Source organism: Gorilla gorilla, chromosome 11 (assembly GCF_029281585.2).
Source record: "Gorilla gorilla gorilla isolate KB3781 chromosome 11, NHGRI_mGorGor1-v2.1_pri, whole genome shotgun sequence".
Taxonomy (NCBI): domain Eukaryota; kingdom Metazoa; phylum Chordata; class Mammalia; order Primates; family Hominidae; genus Gorilla; species Gorilla gorilla.
Window position 1 is genome coordinate 137,575,334 of NC_073235.2, and position 25,584 is coordinate 137,600,917.

General features: G+C 43.5%; 1 long non-coding RNA gene across 4 annotated transcripts in view; it reads left to right on the plus strand.

Annotated features, from left to right (window-relative positions):
• Nucleotides 1-6,966: 6,966 nt before the first annotated feature.
• LOC129532045 (uncharacterized) overlaps nucleotides 6,967-25,584 on the plus strand; it is a 28,171-nt gene continuing 9,553 nt past the window's right edge. The window contains exons 1-2 of one of the 4 annotated variants that reach the window (XR_008677638.1): nucleotides 6,967-7,035; nucleotides 19,115-19,171. This is a non-coding gene — a long non-coding RNA (uncharacterized lncRNA). Of the gene's footprint in view, nucleotides 7,036-15,441; nucleotides 15,521-19,114; nucleotides 19,172-19,856; nucleotides 19,959-24,872; nucleotides 25,008-25,584 lie in introns of those variants that run through there. The other 3 variants (XR_008677635.2, XR_008677637.1, XR_008677636.1) reach the window with 3 other exon arrangements.

Below are 25,584 nucleotides of genomic sequence, written 5' to 3' on the forward strand. Positions count from 1 at the left end.
AAAGAGCTTTTTTCCTCTACATTTCTAATATTCAGCTGCTCTCTTACCTTTCTTGTCCAGGTATTTTGACTTTTAAATTCTCTAGATGGTTTCTCTTTCTCTTTCTCTTTCTCTTTCTCTTTCTTTCTTTCTTCCTTTCTTTCTTTTCTTTCTTTCTTACTCTTTCTTTCTTCTTTCTTTTCTTTCTTTCCTTTCTTTCCCTCTCTCTCTTTCTTTCTTTCTTTCCTTCCTTCTCTCTTTCTTTCTTTCTTGACCAAGTCTCACTCTTTTGCCCAGGCTGAAGTGCAGTAGTGTGATCTCAGCTCACTGCAACCTCCATCTCCTGGGTTCAAGTGATTCTCCTGCCTCAGCCTCTCGAGTAGCTGGGACTACAGGAGTGTGCCACCACACCACCTGGCTAATTTTTGTATTTTTTTTTGTTTTTGTTTTTTTTTTTTTGAGATGGAGTCTCGCTCTGTCGCCCAGGCTGGAGTGCAGTGGTACAATCTCGGCTCACTGCAAGCTCTGCCTCCTGGGTTCACGCCCATTCTCCTGCCTCAGCCTCCCGAGTAGCTGGGACTACAGGTGCCTGCCACCGCGCCTGGCTAATTTTTTTGTATTTTTAGTTGAAGCAGGGTTTCACCACGTTAGCCAGGATGGTCTCGATCTCCTGACCTCGTGATCCACCTGCCTAGGCCTCCCAAAGTGCTGGGATTATAGGCGTGAGCCATGCGCCTTGCCTAATTTTTGTATTTTTAGTAGAGACGGGGTTTCACCATGTTGGCCAGGCTGGTCTTTAACTCCTGACCTCAGGTGATTTGTCCACCAAGCCTCTGCCTGCCTAGGCTCTGCGAATTATGTAGTCAGTTCTGTTCAGCATTTTCAAAAAATCTCTCCTCTCGGAATTCTGAGGACACGACTCTACTGCCTGCTGGATTTTTATTCTGTGGAAGTCTGAAGCCAGGCCTGACTGGTTGTTTGGGGTTACCTGACTTTTTGTTTTTATTGCGGTTGTTGCTCTTATTTACTTACTGCTCCTATTTACTCTGGGTCCCTTCTTTGTGCCTGAAACATCCAAGTGTCACAAAGCTAAGTCTTGGTGTCCCGCTCTTCTAAGTAATTGGACTTTGTTTTAATGAACCTTTTCAACCTGAAGGCCAACTCTTTCTTTAGCTCAAGAGCATTTCTATTTGTTCAGTGTTTCTTTTCCATGTGTTCTGTACTTTCTTGCATGTACATGCCACGTCCTTAAACTATGGGTCTTTTCTCCTCCCATCATTTTCACTTCCTCATCTTTTTCATACCCTTGACTTTTATTTTTAGGCACAAGAATTTGTCACATGTGTCATCTACTTCACTGATCAGGTTTTCTGCAGCCTCAAATCTGTTGTTGCTGCTTCCATCTGGGATTTTAAATTCCACTATTGTGTTTTTTTCATCTTCTCACATTATTGCCTGATCTCGCTGTTCTTTCTCTGCCCATCTGCCTTTCACAGGTGCAATATCTTTCTGCATGTTTTAAGGAACGCATGATAGAAAATTTGTAACATCTCCTTTTTCTTACATAACTGTACTACATCGGAAGACATTTGCTCTGGTTTCTTTTGAAGTCCCTTATTTCATTAATGACATGGTTTGTCTGTGTCCCCACCCAAATCTCATCTTGAATTGTAGCTCTCATAATTCCCACATGTTGTGGAAGGGACCTGGTGGGAGATACTTGAATCATGGGGGCGGTTTCCCCCATACTGTTCTCATGTTAGTGAATAAGTTCCACAAGATGTGATGGTTTTTTAAAGGGTTTCCCCTTTCACTTGGTTCTCATTCTCTCTCTTGCCTGCTGCCACGTAAGACATGTCTTTGCTCCTCCTTCACCTTCCGCCATGATTGTGAGGCCTCCCAGCCATGTGGAACAGCGAGTCCACTAAACTTCTTTTTCTTTATAAATTACCCAGTCTCAGGTATGTCTTTATCAGCAGCACGAAAACGGACTAATAAAATTGACTAGTGATTTTCTCTATAATATTGCTTTGCCAAGCTATTAATTAGCTCTCTCTTTATTACTTCTTGTAAACAGTAGTCACTGATTGTTTATTATCAGGAATCAAGATGGATTCTGACACATATTATCTGGATCCCTTCCAGCATCTTTTAGACTCAATAAAATTTAAAGACATTTATAGAGATTTCGATAGCCAGATCAGGTATGCAGCATGCTGCTGAGACTAAGGAGGGAAACTGATTGTATGAGTTCATTCTCACACTGCTATAAAGAACTACCTGAGACTGGATAATTTATAAAGAAAAGAGGATTAGTTGACTCACAGTTCCATATGGCTGCGAGGGAGGAAACTTACGATCATGGCAGAAGGCAAAGACGAAGCAAGCGCTGTCTTACATGGTGGCAGGAGAGAGACAACATGCAGGGGAAGTGCCAAACAGTTTTAAACCATCAGATCTCGTGAGAACTCACTCACTATCACAAGAACAGCAAGGGGGAGATCCACTTCCATAATTCAGTTACCTCCCACCAAGCCCCTCCTCCAACACATGGGGATTACAATTCAAGAGGAGATTTGGGTGGGGACACAGAGCCCAGCCATATCACTGAGCCAGCAGCTGTGGCAACACAGAACATTGCTTAGTCCAGAGAACCTTTTTCCATGCTTCTTCTGACATCAGCAATTAATACTAGTATATAATATCCAAGATATCTCCATTTATCAAAAAATGTCTTGATTTATGATAACTATAGAATAGTACAAACCATACCATTATACTGCAAAGGAATGGTACTGTACATATTATTTTGTAACTTGTCTTTTTCACTTACTGGCATATAGGGTGTATCTTAGACACATTTCTGTTAAAATACATGTAGGTCTTCTTCATTCTTTGTCATGGATGTATAGCATTCCATTAGATGATACCAAATTCATCAACCGGTTCCAGACTGATGGCACTTAGGTTGCTTTAGGGCTAGTTGGTTTGTTGGTTTTATTTTGTTTTGCTTGCAGTATAATTTAGTGGATCCCTCATTATTTCGATATTCCCTTATAATTTTTTTTTTTTCTGAGGTGGAGCCTCACTCTGCCGCCCAGTTTTGAGGGCAGTGGCGCAATCTCGGCTCACTGCAACCTCCGTCTCTTGGGTTCAAGTGATTCTCGTGCCTCAGCCTCCCAAGTAGCTGAGATTACAGGCACTTGCCACCACACCTAACTAATTTTCATATTTTTAGTAGAGACGGGATTTCACCATGTTGGCAAGGCTGTCTCAAACTCCTGACCTCAAACAATTTGCCCACCTTGGCCTCCCAAAGTGCTGTGATTACAGGCATGAGCCATTGTACCCGGCCTCCCTTAAATGTTTTTAAACACAAATTAAGGCTTTTACACAAATGTCTCCAATATATTCATTTATGTAAATAAATTTTTTTAGAATAATACTACCTCTGGGATGTGAGGCCATGGAGGGGTCATGTGGAAGGAATGAGCTAATATATTTCACTTTCAATCCTTTGCTACTGTCAGTTTTTACAACGAAGTGTAATGCTTTTCTAATTTTAATCAAAATATATACATAGGTAATGCTATAATAACATTTTCACAAAGACGGCCTTTTTCTTTCTCAGGCCTGTATCTCAGGAGATGTGTCTAAAAGTTAGATTACTGGGTTAAACGGCACAATCCTGAAAGTGTTATACCCACTCTTATGGTCTGGAGAGATCTCAGAGGTTTAACATTCTGCCTGTGGTTCCTACCAGCAGGTAAAAATAGAGATAGCCATTGCATTAGTCTGTTATCACACTGCTATAAAGAACTGCCAGGGCGGATCATGAGATCAGGAGTTAGAGACCAGCCTGGCCAACATGGTGAAACCCCGCCTTTACTAAAAATACAAAAATTAGCTGGGCATGGTGGCGGGCACCTGTAATCTCAGCTACTCAGGAAGCTGAGGCAGGAGAATCGTTTGAACCCAGGAGGCGGAGGTTGCGGTGAGCCGAGATTGCGGCATTGCACTCCAGCCTGGGCGACAAGGCGAGACTCTGTCTCAAAAAACAAAACAAAACAAAACAAAACAAACTGCAAAGACTGGGTAACTTATAAAGAAAAGAGGTTTAATTGCCTCAGCCTCTTCAGCCAGTTCCACTGAAGAGGCCTCAGGAAACTTACAATCGTGGCAGAAGGGGAAGCAGGCACATCTTACACGGCAGGAGGTGAGAGAGAGAGCGAGAGGAGGGCAGAGGAGAGAGGAGACAGGAGAAGGGTGGAGAGAGAGAGACAGGGAAAGAGAGCAGGAAAAACTGTCATTTATAAAAACATCAGATCTCATGAGAATTCACTCACTATCAGGAGAACAGCATGGGGGAACCATCCCTATAATCCAATCACTTCCCTCTCTCCACTCGTGGGGATTACAGGTCCCTCCCTCAGTACTCGAGGGTTACAATTCGAGGTGAGATTTCAGTGGGGACACGGAGCTAAACCATATCAGCCATATTCCATTGTGTTGTGTCTAACAGTGGAAGCTCCACTTATGCAGCTAGTGTGAAGGAGGTGATCTTAAAATCCATTCGAAGAGGCTCAACTGGTAGAAGTGCTCGAATGGGTCCTATGTGATTCAGCTCCATTCTTGTCCGCTTGCAGCTCTGGATCAAAAACCCAGAGATGAGTGACATTCTGTTCTTATGGGTGCCCAGAGTGGTAGCTGGTGTATTTGAGGATGGCAGATAGTGCTATGAAAGAAGAGTCCCGTTGAGACTTTGCTCAAACAGAGCCCCCGCCTGTCGGAGATTCTTTGTTTCACCCTTTTCTGTCCCTGGCTCTGTCCTCCAGCAGGCCTCCGCAGTAACCAGAGCCACAGCTTCTTTGCTCACGTCCAAATGGAGAAAAAAAAATGGCTGAGCTTTGCACTGCCTGGGTCACCCCTCACTCAATCCCTGCCACCAGGCTGCAGATTTGGGTAGCAGTTTGTTGCCCTAACACAGGATAACTGTGATTGGTTGATATCAATCAAGATATGTCCCTAAAGACCCAGAGGAGCCAATCTCAATCAAGCCTTGGCTGCAGCACAGTGAGAAGCCCCCTGGCATGGCCAGGAGAAACCTACTTTGCCCAACAGGTACGTATCCATGATTGGAAAGGAAAAAAGACCAATATGTACTGAACCTATATTGAGTACTGACTAAGGAGCTTTTACCATTTAATTTAACCCCAACAGTCCTTAGGGGGAGGGCTTGCTATCCTTATTTCACAGATAAGAAAACTGCAGCTCAGAGAGCATGAGTCATTTGCTTAAGGTCCCACAGCTAATGTGCATCAAAGCTTATCTCACCGATTTCATATGCTGCTTGGCACAGCTTGTTAATGACCCTGAAGTCCATCCAAGCTAGACCTGGGAAATACATTTTAGATCCTATTCCCCCGAGTTTTGTTGTTGTTTAAAAGTCATGTAGAGTATTTGGAATACATATATATGGAATATGAACATATATGTATATACATATATATATAAACCATATATATAAAAACATATATATATAGACCATATATATATAAACATATATATATATACACATATATATATGGTTTAGACTAAAGTTGGAAGGAAAACTAAAGATATGTTTTTTCCAGTTAAGCATCTTCTAACAGTTGAAGTAATTGCTTTGTGTTATCAGATTGTGGTCTAAACTAGATCACAGGAATGAATCATAGCTGATGTAATGCACACATGTCTTAGTAGAGCTATTATGTGGTACCCAGGTGCACTGAATTTTACAATATGAAACCAGAGCTCTGCCCTTGACCCCGGTGAGCAATTATGGCATCATGAACTAGGCACTTGGATGCAGTTCAAAGAGCTGAGAACAAGTTATGAAAACGCGGGGAAAGTAAACTTCGGAGTTCCAGAGAGGTCACTCAATCTCCTCCTGGCCTTGCAGAGATGCCGATATCAGCTCCATGTGAAAACTGGTGGGGAAAACCTACAAGTCCAGGCTTTCATTTTTCCCTTAAAAGAACAGGGGTTGTCCTGAGCTGTGTAGCCTCTGGGACGGTGAGTCTTCCAGAAAATTTTCTCCCAGGGGGCTTCACGGAAGGAGAAATTCCCTTCAAACTTGGGCTTTTCAGTTCTGTTACTAGCATTTGGGATTGGACCAATAGCCCCTGATGGCAATTCTGGTTGGGCAGGGGAAGTGTGAGAGTGTGGTGGGCAGGTGGGTAGAGGTGGGAAACGAAGCAAAGGGACAGAGACATGCAGGCTAATGTGGATGGTGGAGACCTCCCAGCAAGGGCAGCACTGCCTGCAGCAATGCCAGAAAGACAGCCAGAAAGAGAAGCTTTCTGCAACCTTAGTTCTTTTTGCTCAGGAAGTACTAAAGTTAGAACCTGCTGTCTTTTAAAAAGAAATGATGTTATTTCACAGATCCGCACATTTAAATAACAAATAAGCCAAGACAAAACAAAACAAAATGTGAAGTCCTAAAATTTAGTTAAGATATATTTTTCTTCTAAGAGACTGCATGGAAATTTTGTTGTTGAAATAATTCACTGTGCTGAGCTTCACTTGAAATGCTTAAATACCTTGAAACCATTTCCATTTTTGCCTTTACTCAAAATAAGTGGTTACTTTCTAATGAATGAAAAGCCCAGTATGTGAAAAGTGTGGCTTAGGCCAATAAAAAGGGAGGTAACAGCATTTTAGTAGTTTCTCAGAAGCAGTTAAAAAATGACACAATGAAGTTTAATAGGCTAAGGAAACATCACACCCCATCATTTAAAACTCAGCAATGCCAAAAATACCCAGGGGTGAACAGAGGTGAGGGAGACTGCCAAAAGATTATTGCTTGAAGGATTGCCTTTCCTTGTACGGGTACCTACCCAGGGCAGTTGCCCCAGGTTCATGCAGGGGTGGCCATATTTTGTATCACGTGATCCTCAGCCCACAAGCTGATTGGACCAGAGGAGGCCACTTCCCCAGAGGCTGATCAGAACACCGTGATACAGCTCCCTGCAGGGGGCGCTGCGCTGTTTTTGCAGCCAAATGCAAAATGAAACTGTAAGTGCTCTCATTCAAAAAGCAGGAGAAACGTGCCATGGAATGTAGTAAAAGATAAGGCTTTTCCCTTTTTCTACAGTATCTCAATTTGTTATGGTGTTTTTACTTTGCTACTTGAGGTCGTTTTGAGTAAAGAAAGAATACAATTTTAAATCATTAGCATGAATTTTACCATTACTCTTCATATTGTGCAATTTCACGTTTAAATACAAACATAAGTACATTTAACTCATATGCAGCATCACCAAAATTACACAATTTGTATTTTGTGGCTTGTACATGCATATATATTTCATTCTTAGCAGAACATTGGAAACACTACAACACATGAACTCAACTGTTTTTATTTCGCTTCTTGGTGCACACATTTTCTACTAACAACCTCTACTTTTGGCTTATTGATGAATAAGGAAAGACTTTTAAAAAAAAAAAAAAAGGAAAAAAGCAAGTCTGGCTCTCTTGCCCTTTCCTTTTAAGTCCTCATTTTCAGCATAAGGGGTTAGCTGGCATAGCTGTGGAGCCTGAATATCTGAGACAGATCTCAGTTAATTTGGGAAGTTTATTTTGCCAAAGTTAAGGACATGCACCTGTGACATAACCTCAGGAGGTACTGATGACATGTGCCCAAGGTCATCGGAGCACAGCTTCTGAGAAACCATTAAAATGGTGTCACCTCCCCTTTTATTGTCCTAACCCACACTTTTCACATACTGGGATTTGCATTCATTAGAAAGTAACCACCACCTGATTTGAGTAAAGGCAAAAATGGAAATGTTTTCAAGGTATTTAAACATTTCAAGTGAAGCTCAGTACAACGAATTATTTCAACAACAAAATTTTCATGTAGTCTCTACAGAGACATGAGACATCAATCAATATATGCAAGATAAACATTGGTTTGATACTGAAATTCCAGGTCATAGGTAGATAAGAGACAAATGGTTGCATTCTTTTGAGTTTCTGATGAGCCTTTCCAAAGGAGGCCATCAGATATGCATTTATCTCAGTGAAGAGTGGGATGACTTTGAATACAATGGGAGGCAGGTTTGCCCTAAGCAGATCCAGCTTGACTTTTCCCTTTAGCTGAGTGATTTGGAGGCCCCAGGATTTATTTTCCTTTCATGTAAGGAAGTCACATGAGTAACAAAGGACATGACAGAGTCCCTTGGTAATTCACGTTTCTCACAGTGCCATTGACTTCCTCCAACTTCTAGAGCAAGTCCTGGATCTAGTGACACATGTACTGAATAAATGACAGTGGGAAGCAGAGCAAAACTCATGGGGCCAAGATACTTTCATTTTTCCACTTTTTTTTTTTTTTTTTTTTGCTGGCACTTTGTGTTGCTGTGATATGTAAACATAGATGTCAATTTTCAACACTTTCTCCTTCCTTTTATTAAAAAAAAAAGTTACTGCGTTTCATCATGATTGGTTAAGAATTATTGTTTTGTGTTCAGGTTTTCATTGGTTAAAGATTGAAACTGGGCCCCATGCTGTGGCTCATGCCTATAATCCTAGCACTTTGGGAGGCCGAGGCAGGCAGATCACCTGAGGTCAGGAGTTCAAGACCAGCCTGGCCAACATGGTGAAACCCCGTCTCTACTAAAAATCCAAAAAAATTAGCCGGGCCTGGTGGTGGGCGCCTGTAATCCCAGCTACTCAGGAGGCTGAGGCAGAAGAATTGCTTGAACCCAGGAGGTAGAGGTTGCAGTGAGCCGATATCACCCCATTGCATTCCAGCCTGGACAATGAGAGCAAAATTTCATCTCAAAAAAAAAAAAAAAAAAGATTGAAAAAGATTGAAACTGACTGCCAGGCATGGTGGCTCACCCCTGTAATCCCAGCACTTTGGGAGACCAAGGCAGGTGGATCACCTGAGGTCAGGAGTTCGAGACCAGCCTGGCTAACATAGTGAAACCCCATCTCTACTAAAAATACAGAAATTAGCCGGGCGTGGTGGTGCACGCCTGTAATCCCAGCTACTTGGGAGGCTGAGGCAGGAGAATCGCTTGAACTGGGAAGGCTGAGTTTGCAGTGAACCGAGATTGCACCACTGCACCCCAGCCTGGGCAACAGAGCAAGACTCTGTCCCAAAAAAAAAAAAAACAAAAATGTATAAAAACAAAAATGTATCATTTTAAATTAGACTTACTTGTTTAATTATTTACTAAGTGACAGATTTACCAGACTCAAAACTTTAAATTGTTTAAGAATGAAATAGAAGCAAAATTCTCCCTTCCTCCTCTGCTGCCTTATCCTCTCTTTCCGCCCTCCCCCCAGATAGATAACTATTGTAATCAATCCCTTAGTTATCTTCCGAATTTTTTAAATATACATCTAAAGTCTGTTAAATTGTGACTCCAAAATATACATTCGTGTCCTAATCTTCAGTATGGGTGAATGTGACCTTATGGGAAAAAGGATCTTTATCAGCAGATATCATTAAGTTATCTCAAGATGAGAGCACTCTGCACTGAGGAGAGGCCCTAAACCCAACAGCAGGTGTGGGGTTTTTTGGGGGATTCTTTTTTTTTTTTTTTTCGAGATGGAGTTTCACTCTTGTTGCCCAGGCTGGAGTGCAATGGCACAGTCTTGGCTCACTGCAACCTCTGCCTTCCCAGGCACAAGCAATTCTCCGGTCTTAGCCTCCCAGGTAGCTTGCTCTGCCTTCCCAGGCACAAGCAATTCTCCGGTCTTAGCCTCCCAGGTAGCTTGGATTACAGGCATGTGCCACCATGCCCAGCTAATTTTTTTGTATTTAGTAGAAATGAGGTTTCACCATGTTAGTCAGGCTGGTCTCGAACTCCTGACCTCAGGTGATCCACCTGCCTGGGGCTCCCAAAGTGCTGGGATTACAGGCATGTGCCACCACACCCAGCCGAGGTGTTCTTTTAAGAGAAGAGAAAGTCAGAGACACAGAGAAGAGGGCTATGTGAGTCACAGGCACAGATGGAAGTGAGGCTGCCGTCAACCAAAGAAGGCCTAGGACTGCCAGACGCTGGAATAGGGAAAGGGGGACTCTCCTTCGGGTCTTCAGACTGGGCCCATGTGGCCCTGCTCACACTTGATTTCAGACTTCGACCTACAGAATTGTGAAAGAATAAAACTCTGTTGTCTTTAAGCCATCATGTTTTTGGCAATTTGTTATAACAGCCCCAGGGACGGAAAACAACATCTAAGCAATGCAAGAATATATTCTTTTTTATGTGATTTTATCCTTAAAAGCCTTCACCTTTTAGTGAAGTTATCTCTTTAGAGAAACATAGGCAGTTCTCAAGGAGGTATGGATCTCACTGAAACAATGAACTTAATGACTGCCACGGCCCGCTCTCGTCACCCCTGCCAGGAAGGGATCTGAAGGCTGAACCATATCTTTTCCAGACACTGTAGCTGAAAAGTGTCGCACCTGTCACAGATTCTCAGGGCCGCCTCCAAGAAGGGAATACCTACGCCTGCTGCCAATGCGAAGCTGTGAGAAAGTCTTTTTACTCCCAGCAGGAGGGCCACATTCATTGACTTTCGTTCACCATTTAACAGTAGTTCTTAGAATGTGTCACCTAGTCTGCTATCACAAAAATCCAAAGCCTGAATAGTTTTTAAACCATAGGAAAGTTGGAAGAAAAATATTTTCTACTCCTTAATAATGCCAGGGCTTAATTATACACTTCTTGAATTGCAGCTTCAGGGAATTTCAAAACACATAATTTAGCCTTCTTCGACCGTATGAAATATTCTATTGGAACAAACAAGATTGGGGCTATTATATCAAGTTCATCTTACCCAGACAGTAGAAGCAGTAATTCATACTTTCAGAGAGAGGGAGAGAGAATTTGCCTTAAGTGGCCAATTTTAACTTCTGCAGATTCTAATTTTTAACATTGGGGTTAAGCTCCAGTTAATGCTGAAAATAAATGTGTGTTGCCTGGAGCCAAAGGCAGAAAATTGTGAGTCTCGGGAATCGTACCAGCCATTAACTCTTTCGTTGCAGGACAGTGGGAATACAGGGGCAGTAAACGAGAGGTCGAGGTGGTAAGAGCACTGAGGAACCCTGGGACATTGGGGGTGTGGGGCTTCTTGGAAAGACAGCTATTTCTGACCTGGCACAGAAATACTTCAGCATTTTAACAACCAGTAATGTGTTCTGGTGCATGTCAGCCGGATACAGTTCTAGTGATATGAGGATAAACAACACATCCTACCCAATACTTTTACACCCATCATCCTGTCTGACTCTTGTACCAAAGGTCTGAGTTCACTGAGTTCAGTGTTATCCATGACACTGACGGCTCCAGGATGCGAAACTACTCCACCAGGGTGGCCCCAGCAGTGAGTTGTACTTGCAGGCCTTGAGCCCATATTTTCAGATTTCAAATCCAGCCCTCTTTTCATTAAATAGCAGCTACTTTTTAAATGAGATTAAATCTTCCCAGCCTAGGCATACAACCAAGCCAGTTTCACTTGGGGTGGCAGAACCAAAGAAAGCCATACCAAAGCCAGAGAAGAAGCAGGGGGGATCAGAGTCAAGGATGGTGTGGGAGTTGCCATGAGGACATGTTTTTAAAACTGAGAAGCCTCAAGCCTCTCTTATGGATGAGAACCTTAAAATCGTGACTGAGGAGTAGACAAGCTGAATGTAGACCTCTTTTTGTTTTTTTTTTTTTAGATGGTGTCTCACTCGTTTGCCCAGGCTGGAGTGCAGTGGTGAGATCTTGGCTCATTGCAACCTCTGCCTACCAGATTCAAGCGATTCTCCTGCCTCAGCCTCCCGAGTAGTTGGAAGTGTAGGCACCCGCCACCACACCTGGCTAATTTTTGTATTTTTAGTAGAGACGGAGTTTCACCATGTTGGCCAGGCTGGTCTCGAACTCCTGACCTCAAGTGATCGGCCCACTTTGGCCTCCAAAAGTGCTGGGATTACAGGTGTGACCCACCGCGCCCAGCCTCGTCTCAGCAACTTACTCGATAGAAAGAGGTCAACATCAGAGTAAAGAAAACATGACTACCTTACCCAATAAGTAGCAGAATGTGCTAACCCAAAATATCAAACAAAAATTGTCAAAGGGGATTTATGTTCATATATGGATGCCACCAATAATAGGTTATTTTATAGGAGAATGGGATCGGGAAGGGCACAACTTTGCATTGAAACTGCCATCAAAGAGTTTCCCTCTTTCAGGGGAAAGACAAGGACAGGTTGACCCAAGCCTCTCCCCAGAGGCTGGTCTTGACTTCTCTGCTGCTGGGGGCCACTAAAGATGTCTCCCAAGGCCAGATCTGAAGATAAACAGTGGCCCGGTGCTTTTTTGCCATGGCTGAGATTTCTGTCTCTTTCTACACACTCGTAGGCAGAGGAAATGAAGTGTCTGTCTCTGAAACTCCAGTGGGCCCAGCCATTGCCAAGGCTGAAGCATGGTGTGTGCTGTGTGTGCACTTCTGCCTGCTGCATTTGCATATTTTATTCCTGTTTTAAAGCTGAATAATGGATTCAGGTTCTGAGCAATAGAATCTCTACATAATTTATTAGCCAGTCCGGGCTCTGCTTTGTGCTCAGGTGAACCTTGCCCCACTTTTATCTGCGGCTGCTGCTGCTCTGTGAGAATGAACCCAAGGCAGAGCCTCTGCAAACTGAGACCCAGGGCTAGGCAGGGAGAGGGGGAGATTGGTTCACACTGCAGGATGTTTTTTCCCAGTAGCCAAGAAATGCATTGTCTGTGGAATGGTAAACAACACAGGGGGCTAGGATAGACTAACTAAACCTGAACTTGAGTCTAAGAACTGTCATGGGATGGGAAGGATGACCCAGTGGTGCCACATGACAGCAAGCTGAGAGATGTCATCGTGACGGTCACGCATTTAGTTTCGAACCAACCAAATGCAAGTATTAAGGACCTATCTTGTGTTACATACCATGCTGAGGACTGCAGAGATCAAGTCAAAAGTGTCTCTACCTGAAAAAGCAAAGTAAATTAACAATATGTTATTAAAACGAATAAGAAAGCTAAGTAACTTTTCAGGCCCAAAATTAACATGAAAGAGCCAATGGTGGAAATAATGTTAAATCCAGGATTTGCTTCAAAATAACTGGGGAGGTAGAAAGGAGTATGTGGCATAGGGAGAAAGGAAGAGTGGGCATGACTCAGCTTGGTTTGGGGAACACAAGGATTCCTCATTCCCCTCCCACAAGTTGCCTTTGCTTTTGAAACTTTCCACTATAAGAAGTTTTATTTTCAAAAAACTATCCCATTCACAATAACAAGAATTGTAAAACACACTAAATTATATCTACCAAGTAATACGCTATGCATATATAAAGAAATCTTCTGTAACGCCTAACCAAAAGCTAAAAACCTAAAGAGAAAAACAGGGGATTTCGGGATAGGAGTTTTTTTAACCAGAAAAATATTGATTTTACCTTAATCTATAAATTCAATGTAATCTCAGTGAAAACTCCTGCCAAAATGTATTGTATTGGACTTGGTGTTTCTATGAAAAAGTAAATAAATACATAAATAAAAATTTAATTATTTTTAAATTTTATTTATTTATAAAAATAATTTAAAATAATAAAAATAAGTGAAAAATAATTTATTGTAACTGATTAGTTGATTCTCAAGTTCATACAGAAAAGAAAATATGCAAAAATAGCAATAAAATTTTAAAAACAAAAATAATGAGAAGGAAATTACCTTATCAAGTATCAAAACACAGTATAAAGTAATAATTAAAATACTGTAAAATTGGAACAAGAAAGGACATGTATTAATAGAACTAAATAGAGATTTCAGAGGTAGATAGATGTATATATGAAAATCTGGATTATATATACTATATAGAGAGAGCTAGCATTTCAAACCTTTCCCTTTCTGATTTGGGACAAGTTCAGTTTTCTATGTGGAAAAAATATACTTACATATATGTATTTTTGTGTCAATACACTTATTTAGCAATATATCTATGTTTGTAAATCCTACTTCCATGTTTATATCATTAGGCAAAATTATATGTTTATCTTAATATGCTTATATTTTCATACATTTTTATTTGAAAAATATGTAATTAATATTTGTTTATATATTCCATATAGAGAAATCCTACCAGACTAAATAAGGTGAACAAAACAACATTTTCACCTGCCTGGAGCTCACAGTACATATATATAAATGTAGACATATATACATGCATGCATATGTGTATATATTTGCTTACATATGTACGTAAATACACATTTTGTATGGATGTGTGCCATGATTCAGATGTATGTGTCCCTCCAAAATTCGTATGTTGGATCTTAAAGCCCAGGATGATGGTATTAAGAAGTGGGACCATTGGAAGATGATTAGCATATTAGTCCATTCTCATGCTGCTATAAAGACATACCTGAGACTAGGTAATTTATAAAGGAAAGAGATTTAATGGACTCACAGTTCCACATGGCTGGGGAGGCCTTGCAATCATGGCAGAAGGTGAAGGAGGAGCAAAGGCACATCTTATGTGGCAGCAGGCAAGAGAGCTGGTGCAGGGAACTGCCCTTTATAAAACCATCAAATCTCACGAGACTTATTCACTATCACGAGAACAGCACTGGAAACACCTGTCCCCATGATTCAATGACCTCATACTGGGTTTCTCCCACAACACATGAGGATTATGGGAGCTACAATTCAAGATGAGATTTGGGTGGGGACACAGCCAAACCATACCAATTAGGCACTGCCTTCATGGATGAGATTAGGGCCTTCTAAAAGGGCTCAAGGAGTGAGTTCATCTCTTCATCCTTTTTGCCTTTCCACTTTCCACCATGTGAGGATGCAGCAATGAGGCGCCATCTTTGAAGTAGAGAGCAGCCCTCACCACACATGGAACCTGCCAGTGCCCTGATCTTGGATTTCCCAGATTCCAGAACTGTGAGAAATAAATTTCTATTACTTATAAGTTGCCCAACCTAATTGTTGTAACAGCCTGACCTGAGTCAACATGGGTATTTTAGCGAGGAAGGCATTTAGTTTTGAACTAAATATGCATGTATTTGTATGCATAATGGCAACTTGAACAGAGTCGTATAGATACAAGAAGGTGAGTGAGGCAGGCCGAGGAAGGTTTCACAGAGAAAGACATCTGACTCCAGCTGCCTCAGCAAGGGAAGGACAGTACAACCCAGGCAGAGCAGCCCTGGGAGAGAGGCAGAGAGGCCTGAGGCTCCCCAGGGTTAACATGTGGTCACGGCATTCTGTGGCAGCACAAGGTGGCCCATGGTGGGAAAGGCCAGCAGTGAAGGTGGAAAGAAATGGCAGAGTTGAGTCATGAATGTCAGGTATGTCTCACCCTAAGCTTAATGGGGAGCCAGCAAGGTTGTAGAAAGTGGGATGGCTGGGGGACATGACTAGGTGGGTGCTAGAAGGACCTCTCCATGGGACCTCTTGGAGACATGGTCACCAGAGACAAGAAGATGCATCTGGAAGCCAAAGGAGTGGGCCTGAAAGTCCAGGTGAGATGCCCAGCCTGCCACCTGGAAGGGTGGAATCTGCCAGTGCCTTGATCTTTGGACTTCCCAGCCTCCAGAACTGTGAGAAATTAATTTCTATTATTTATAAATTGCCCAGCCTAATTGTTGTAATAGCCTGAACTAAGATAACATATGTATATTAGCTAAGAATGCATTTAATTTTGAACTAAATATGCATATATTTGTATGCATAACGGCAACCTGAAGAGAGCCAGGAATTGCCTATCCCCTGTCCAGGCCAAGATCACCTGGATGGGGGGTTCACAACACTTTAACCCGTGAGAGCATCTTTATGGTGGTAGACACATTAGCCTGAAGACAGCTTTGCTTGCTCAGCCTTGGACATCCAGGCCTGGCCTATGAGGGGCTGAGGAATCAATTGCCCACAGGTTCCATCTGATCAGGAGGTGGTGGCTGGGGAGGCTCTTGCAGGGTGTGTGTATGATATTGGCCTTTCTGTTGTCCACCTCCACCAGACCACGAATGGATGGGAGGAGAATCTCAGTGACACGTGTCTCACCAGGGGAATAAAGAACATGCTTGTATTTCCTTAAAGCCAAGAAACAGCAATTGCACCTCACTTCTGTGGAGTGCTTCCTGTGTATCAGGCACAGAAGCCCGATGTATTCTCATTTCATCCTCACATCAGCCAATATGCAATAGGTTGATAGTCGTTACCTTTGTTTCTGAAGATGAAAAACAGGTTTGGTGCAGGAGTGTGACCTGCTAAGGGTCACTCAGCTGAGCAATGGGAATGCCAGGCTTTGACCAAGTCCTGTCTATCTCCAGAGCCCGTGACTTTGACTTTCACACCTGATTGCTTCTTTTCAAGGTGATTTCAACTAATCGTTTACCTAGAAACATTTCTAATTCTTTTATAACTAAAAGCGTTCTTAGGGAAATGCCATATCACTTTACCATTCTTAGGCCAAAGTTTTCAAACCATTTCTTATCCCTGTGACTCCAAACGCCATTTGTGGACTTGACTCTTGGGGGCAGCCCCATGTGGGCATTCTTTGGGCATCCACACAGCATGGGCATTGACAGGCTCTGCAGCCAGCCCCAGCAATGAGATAGAGAAGGAGAGGGGAGCCGAAGGGGCCAGAGGTGATATGGAAAAGAGATGACAATGACTAGACAGTTATTGACTGAGGAAACGTTATTTCAAATATAATTATTTTCTGAATATCTTCTTCCTGTCTCCAGTGTGCAATAAGATGGACATCACCAGGTATCTTTGGAAATCATCTATGAGTTGGAAACATTTCGGTATTGGAGAAAATTAGATAAATTCACCGGGGGGAATATTATCTTACTTTTATATATTTCCCAATGAGGACGAGTACACTCAAAATAAATTTTCTTTCAGTGGCTGCCACAAGAAGCCATAAAAAATGTTGGCACCATCATAACAGAAATAAATTTACTTTTAAGGATAAAAAATATGAGTTAGAAGGAAAATCCTGATTGCTTAACAGATATGTCAATCTAAAATAACACAGAGTGGCCCTCCAAAGAAATGAGTTTGTTCAGGATCAGACAGAAGGGTTATAATCCAGATGTGCATGCTATGACTACTCATAGGCATATCTGGGGAGGCTGAGGCAAAGGGAAACCTTTAAAGGCAAAAAGGAGAAGTATGTGCAGGTTTTGAAACAAAAGTGTATTGGTTACAGGGCTTATCACAGGTGGCAAAGTGTGCACTGGCCAGTACTAGGAGAGGGTCTTCACAGGAGCGGCACTGACTGCAAGCTTGCGGTTTCGTAAGGCTACTTGCAAGGTTGCAGTTAGGACTGGCTGTTATTGGAAAGCTGTCCTCATAGAAGTGGGGTTAACTTCAGGGTTGTGGCTTGGGAGAGTCTCTTGTGGTAGTTCTTCTTATAAGGCAAATATACATGAGGGCTTTCCCTTCACGGCCTCCTGACTTCATTTTATTAGGATTTGCCATAAGTGACTCTATATTGATTCTGACAACTTTCACAGATCCACACCCAGCCCACCCCCAACTGAGATCATCTAGGGGTCTTTGTGGCCTGTTATCCCCGAGGACTTTCCCTGGCCACCCTGTAAAAGTGTGATCAAGCCCAAGAGCGGTTTCCAGTGGGCAGATGGGCCGGGTGAGAGAAGGATTCAAAAGCAGGTGTAGTCACTCTCTCCCTAATTTGAGCAGGGGGTGTGGGAATGGAGGGAGAAGTGCACACCAGATTCATCATAAATTACTTCTGGACCTGCCTCTAGTTAGAGAACACACAGCTTTCCAAATGGTATAGGTGACTAAGACGTACAATAGATGCTGTAAATTTGTATAAACACCAGTTATTTTGCATTTCAAATATTCTAGCAGGACAAAAAGGGATAGCTTTCCTCTTTATTCATTCAAATGTATTCTAGTCCTTTTGTTTGATAATGAATTTCTTACTCCTTCTGTGCTGGCTCCCTCTGCTCCTGGAGTGTTCCTTACTTCTCCTTCTGAAAGGACCCAGTGAGAGCCTGAAATTGGAGACGGTGTGGAGGAGAAGGGACCAGAGAGATCAAAGAGGTCTAGAAGGGCTATGGATTCACCAGGTTCCACGGCCCAGAAATGTCAGAAATTCATCATTTCTCACCCTGTTCCCACTCTGTCCTCCCTCTCCCTTCTCTCAAAACCACAGCTCCCTCTAATTGCCTTCCCATGTCTGCCATTAACAAGAGTTCCTTCAGTCTCAACCACAAGCCAATGTCTTCTCTGCCATTAACAAGAGTTCCTTCAGTCTCAACCACAAGCCAATGTACTTCTCTGCAAGCACTGTTGCACCAGTACAATGGGTCTCCAGCCACCCACAGGGCCTTTGTAACATGAGGTCCCACCCTCTGTCCTGCACCACACTTGTCCTTGAGCCACCTTTGGTACAGCATCTCTAATATTTGAAAGTTTGAGATGGTGAGATGAAGAATAATTAACCAAGACTAAATGTTTAGAGTTTCGCTAGTTGAAGCCACTCAGGTGGAACGTATCACAGTGGTCACAAGGAGACGGTCCCCACTGTGCAGGGAAGAGCTGTCATTCACACCAGGTGAGGTCAGGAATAGACTGGGGCTGCTATAAATAATCGGTGTGTTTGACATCATTTTAACTGCTCCAGGTAGGAACGACCGATGTTTCAGTTGAGAACCTGTGATGTGTTGGTGAGAAGTCCATTAGAAAGTAATTATTGGCCAGGCGCAGTGGCTTACACCTGTAATCCCAACACTTTGGAGGCCGGGGCGGGTGGATCACAAGGTCAAGAGATGGAGACCATCCTGGCCAACATGGTGAAACCCACTGTCTACTAAAAATACAAAAATGAGCTGGGTGTGGTGGCGGGCACCTGTAGTCTCAGCTACTCGGGAGGCTGAGGCAGGAGAACTGCTTGAACCTAGGAGGTGGAAGTTGCAGTCAGCCGAGATCTCACCACTGCACTCCAGACTGGTGACAGAGCAAGACTCTGTCTCAAAAAAAAAAGAGATGATTTTTAATAAGGAATATTATTAAAATAATAATATAATTATAATAATATTATATTAATAACATTATATTATTATTAATTGTCCCCATAGCACAAATGAGAAAAAGAAGTGAGAAGGTTTGGAACTTTCTGGAAAGAAGTCACTTAGGTATGTGATATTGTGATATACTAAGAAACATATATTTGGTCTTTGTCCCCAGTTTCTGGTATGGAGCTCCTAAAACCGTCGGGAATTTCCTAAGTGATGGGGGTTAGAGGAGTATCTTTTGCTATCAGAATCAGCCCTTCCCGCCGGGTGCGGTGGCTCATGCCTGTAATCCCAGCACTTTGGGAGGCCAAGGCAGGCGGATCACTTGAGGTCAGGAATTCGAGACCAGCCTGGCCAGCATGGCGAAATTCCATCTCTACTAAAAATACAAAAATTAGCCAGGCATTGTGGTGGGAGCCAGCCTGTAATCCCAGCTACTAAGGAGGCTGAGACAAGAAGATCGCTTGAACCCAGGACGCAGAGGTTTCAGTGAGCCGGGATCGCGCCATTGCACTTCAGCCTGGGTGACAGAGCAAGACCCCATCTCAAAGGAAAAAAAAAAAAATCAGCTCTTTCAACCTTACCTGGGTTTATGCTAATGAAATGACACTGATGCCCCCTAGATAGCTTCAAGACCGGAGGAACCACCCATGCAATGAGAAGGTAGGAACCTGGGGTCCCACTCCCCACCCTCCAGGGAGGGAAGAGAGGCTGGGGATTGAGCTAATCGCCAGTGGCCAATGATTTAATCAGTCATGATTAAATCATGGAACCTCCATAGAAACCCTACACCCTGGGGTTCTGAGAGCTTCTGGGTTGTCGAATTGCTTCAGGGCTGGGACAAAGAAGCTCCACGCCCCTCCCCATCCTCGCCCTGGGCAGCTCTTCCATTGACCATTTATGAGCTGTATCCTTTATAATGAACCAGTAATGGTAAGGAAAGCACTTTCCAGAGTTCTATAAGCCCTTCTAACAAATTATCAAACTAAGGAGGGGGTCTTGGGAATCCCTGATTTAGAGCTGACGGGTCAGAAGTGCAAGAGGCTGAGATTTGCGACTGATTGGCGTCTGAGGTGAAGACGGTCTGTTAGCTTGTGCAAGCAGCATGTTAGAATTGAAGCGAATTGAACTGAATTGAAGGGCACCGGCCGGTGTTGGAGAAGTGGTTGGTGTGGGAAAACGCCCCTCAACATTTGGTGTCAAAAGTGTTGTAGGAAATGGTTCAGAGGCCGGAAGAGCAGCAGCTGGAATGTGGACTCAGCCTCTCCCCGCACATTCACTGCCTCACCCAGCCCCTGCGGCTGGTGGGTGTTCACTACTTACATTAATCAATAATACTGAGAAAATTGCAATCGGTATTTTTTTTTAAGCACCTCACTTGGTCCAAGTGCTTGAGTCACTCCCGAGGAAACTAAAAGGTGAAAGGAATTCAGATCTTTTCTTCAGTGTCTCAAAAAATGCCACAGAGAAAATAGACAAGCACAGAGAAGCAAGCTTTAATAACCTTTTTCCCCTTCTCTTTCTTAGTATCTCCCTAAAACCAACCACTGCTTCTCACAACACCATTCTCCCCCCACCATATAAGCCCCTTAAAAAGAAACCTCATCAGGCCAGGGGCAGTGACTCACACCTGTAATCCCAGCTTTTAGGGAGGCTGAGCTGGGCGGATCACCTGAGCTCAGGAGTTTGAGACCAGCCTGGCCAACATGGTGAAACCCTGTCTCAACTAAAACTACAAAAATTAACCAGGCATGGTGGTGGGCGCCTGTAGTCCCAGCTACTCGGGAGGCTGAGGCAGGAGAATCACTTGAACCCGGGAGGCAGAGGTTGCAGTGAGCCAAGATGGCGCCATTGCACTCTAGCCTGGGTGACAGAGGAAGACTACATCTCCAAAAAAAAAAGAAAGAAATAAGGAAAGCAAAAGAAAGAAAGAGAGAGAGAGAGAAAGAAAGAAAGAAGGAAGGAAGGAAGGAAGGAAGGAAGGAAGGAAGGAAGGAAGGAAGGAAGGAAGGAAGGAAGGAAAGAAGGAAGGAAAGAAATTCCCCAGAAGAACTCCTGGCCTTCTCTTCTCCTTCCTGCAAGTCTAGCAGAACTCGTAAATCCTCTCCTGCAGAGCCAAGCAGGCATTCTCTTTCAGGGTACATCTTGACTACTTTGTATATGTGCCAGTTTGTGAAAACACACATATGCACCAGGCACGCATGCACACAGGAACACACACACACACACACACATACACACACACACACACACACACACACACACTAGCCAAGTTGGAAGGAGAGAACCAGCAGAGTTGGCAAGAATTTCCCAGGCAGAATGATGGAGGACAGATTGTGGACGGTATGCCATCACGGGGCTTGATTATATTATTTTGTCCCTGGCACACAATCTAAAAAGAAACAAGGAGAGGGCCCCATGCCTGGCAGGTGATGGTGGACTGTCAGGTGTGTGCCAGTCAGTCTTGAGAAGTCAGCCTCTGACCTGGAGAGGGAGGAGGGAGGAGGCCCCAGGTGTCTAGGTTGACCCACCCCCTCTTGATTTTCTGCCCTGAGGATGAAACTCCCTGGGGTCTCAGCCCAAAGAAGCTGCCACACCGTGTCAAAGACACTCACTGTCTTAATCATTTGTTTGTATTGCTCTGGTTATATTTTCCATAAGGTTTTTGTTCTTGTTATTTTGTTCACGTAAAAGATTTCTGTTTAATATCCTAATTTTTTTTTTTTTTTGAAAGGGAGTCTCACTCTGTCGCCCAGGCAGGAGTGCAGTGGCGCAATCTCGGCTCACTGCAAGCTCCGCCTCCCAGGCTCACGCCATTTTCCTGCCTCAGCCTCCCGAGTACCTAATTTTTAAAATTTCATAATTGCCTGTTATGGCGTAGTGATATTTATGGAATACAGCTCTCAATGTTTTCTTTTAAATTATCTCTTTACTGTCCTGGTTTCACCTTTCTCTTGTTTATCATTGCTATAGATTGAATTGTGCCCTCCCAGCCAAATTTATCTATTAAAGTCCTTACCCTCAATATCTCAGAATGTGGCCTGGTTTGAAAACAGGGTCGTTGCCAACACAATTCGTTAACATGAAGTCCTCCTGGAGTAGGGTGGGCACCTGATTCAATATGACTGGTGTCCTTGTAAAAGGGAACATTCTGACGCAGAGACACACAGGTAGAATGCCATGTGAACATGAAGGCTGAGGTTGGGGTGATGCTTCTACAAGTCAGAGAACCCTGAACATTGCAGGCAATCCACCAGAAGCTGGGAGGGAGCCCTCAGAACCCTGGGAACAAACGAGCCCCCTGACACATTGATCTCGGACTTCCAGCTTCCAGAACTGTTAGAGAATAAGTTTCTGTGTTGAAGCCCCCAGCTTGTGGTACTTTATCAAGGGTGCCCTGGAAAACTGACACAATCATTTAAAAATCATTTATGTTGTTCTTTCACTTTTTACTTTCTTTTTCTCCTTATATTTCAGTCTTGTCATTCCTACTTCATTTCTGTTTTTTAAAGTCTGCTTTTATCTCTGTGAATATTTGAATCTTTTCTTTCATTATTTTCAAACTTTATTTCTCTTGCTCCCTTGATTTTATTTTATTCTTTGTACCATGTAGCATATTTTGCCTCTGGTCCTCTCAATAGTTTACCAGGTTGGTGCTACTAGTGTTTGTCAATATCATCGCCTCTCCTCTTGCTGGGGCTTGGGTTACAGGGAAGAAGTGGGCCGGGCACCGTGGCTCATCCCTGTAATCCCAGCACTTTGGGAAGCTGAGGCGGGCGGATCATGAGGTCAGGAGTTCAAGACCAGCCTGGCCAACATGGTGAAACCCCGTCTCTACTAAAAATACAAAAATTAGCTGGGCGTGGTGGTGCATGTCTGTAATCCCAGCTACTCAGGAGGCGGAGGCAGGAGAATTGCTTGAACCCGGGAGGCAAAGGTTGCAGTGAGCCGAGATCGTGCCACTGCACTCCAGCGTGGGCGACAAAGCAAGACTCTGTCTCAAAAAATAAAAATAAAAATAAATGAGGCCCTCGCAGTGTGCACCCCACAAGCACCCAGAGTATTCGGTCTCTTTTTCCTTTCTCTCCACCTCCAATTTCCTGCAGTGAATCTCGTGTCTCCCTCAATGCTGATCTCTAAAAATTCTCCACGTGTTTATCTTGAGACTCCCAATCCAAACAGTTTCTCCGAAGACCATTATGATTCCTCAGGTATGGGTTAAACGTTTGACTATTGGAACATCTATTTTGTACATCATACACCATTGGGTCACTGAGCTACCCCATGAGCATGGGCTCAGACAGCTTGGGTCAGGTTTAATGTTCTGCTCTCACCGTCTCAAACTCCTTAACAGCTTCTGCACTAGGCCCTGCAAATTAGGTAACTGCTTCTGTTCAGCATTTTGAAAAATCCCTCCTCTCATGTCTTTAACCACCAGACGCTGAGAAGTTGCACAAACTTTGCGCTGTACATGAGCAGGTCCACCAAGAAAGGACCATTGTGCAAGGCTCAGGCAGGATGTTCCTGAACTCCCGCCGGTCTCCATGGACAGAAGCTGAGGAGAGGCTCTGCAGCCAGGCTCTTGAAAGCCTTTCTAGCCAGCCTACCTCAAAAGTAGTATGTTTCCAGTAGGGCTGGAATGCATCAATTTGCAAAAATGTACTTTTATAATCTCCAATACCTAAAAGAGAAGGTTGGAAAAAGAAAATAATTCTGTGATAGGTTGATGGTTGTTGGATGACATTTCAGCTCTCACTGGGGACTCAGAGAGATCCAATAGGGGCTGGACATAGTGGCTCCCACCTGTAATCTCAGCACTTTGGGAGGCTGAGGCAGGAGAATCACTTGAGGTCAGGAGTTCAAGGCCAGCTGGGCGACATAGTGAGACCCCATCTCTACAAAAAATCAAAAATTAGCCAGGTATGGCAGAGCATGCCTGTTGTACTAGCTACCAGGGAGGCTGAAGTGGGAGGATCACCTGAGACCAGGAGGTTGAGGCTACAGTGGGCTATGATTACACCATTGCACTCCAGCCTGGGTGACAGAGTGAGACCCTCTCAAAAGAAAAAAGAAAGGAAGAAAGGAAGGAAGAGGAAGAGAGAGAGAAAGGAAGGGGGGAAGGAAGGAAGGGAGGGAGGGAGGGAAGGAAGGAAGGGAGGGAGGGAGGGAGAGACAGAAAAGAAGAGAAAGAAGGGAGAGAAGGAGGGAGGAGGAAGGAAGGAAGGAAAAGGGAAAGGCAAGGAAGGAAGGGAGGGAGGGAGGGAAAGGGAAAAGAGAAAGGAAGAAGGGAGGAATGGAGGGAGGGAGCGAGAGAGAAAGAAAGAAAAATAAACAAAGGAAGGAAGGGAAAGGAAGAAGAAAGAAAGGTCTACAGGCCTTGGTAAGCCCCAAACTTGGGATCCCAGCACCTGCAGCAGCCCCGAGCTCCCTGTGTACCCCACTTCTGCAGTGTTTTCCCCCCAGCTCCATCCATAGACCCCATCTTGGCCTCAATCACCAGTCTACAGTTCACTCTGGCTTCCTTCCCACCCGATCTCCCTCCCAGGACTGAGGCCCACCTTGACCCTCCAGATACAAGCCTGCTTCCCTCCCTAGCAGCAGCCATCCTCGGAAACACGGCATCATCGCATTCCCATTAGTGGTTTCCTCAAAGAATCTCTCCTTGCTCAGCTGGGCCTGGCACACTTCCCAGCACCCTTCTTGCCTGGATTTCTCCCCACTGAACCTCGGGCCTTCGAAGCCCAGCCGCATTGCTAAGGCCAGCCTCACTGCCTGATTAGAGTCCCTCAGCCTCGTGGGCAGGGCCAGATCCTGGACATAGATTCCCAGCATGCCTGAGCAGGTTCTCCTTAGAAAGCAAAGCCGAACAGAACTCATGAATATGCAAAAAAAGTATTTTCATAATCTCCAAAGCCCAAAAGAAGATATTTTTTGAAAATGATGGTACACTAGGCAGGTGAGTTGTTGCATGGCATTCTCTTTTTTCTCCGAAGTTTCGTAAACATTTTCTGCTCGTTTAACAAGGAAGAAAATTTTATTTACCTTGCCAAACATTCTAAAGTATATCTGGGCAGTATATTCTCAAGAATAGCTAATCAGTTTTTTAAAAATAAAGATAATGAGGTGAGACATACCCTAAGGGTTATTATAAAGCAAAACAAAACAACGACTGAAAAAACAACAGCAATAAAAACAGTACAATTGGCCCTGAAACAAACAAAATTAAAACCACACAGACACACACAATGTGATAAATAAATGTAACATGTTATAAAGGCAAAATTACAAACTAGTTAGAAAATGAGAGATTTTCCAGCAAATCATGTTTGCATAATTGGCTGAGTTTCAGACACAGAGTTTTTTTTTTAATCTTGAATGAAAATGGGTTCCAGATGGATTAATGATTTTAATATATAAAACAAAGTTATAAAAATAATAGGAAAAAAAAACAATGGAAAGATTTGTATTAAATCAAGGCCAAATAGGGACTTCTAAGTACAACACAAAAGACACGCGTGTCAACAAGATGGTTT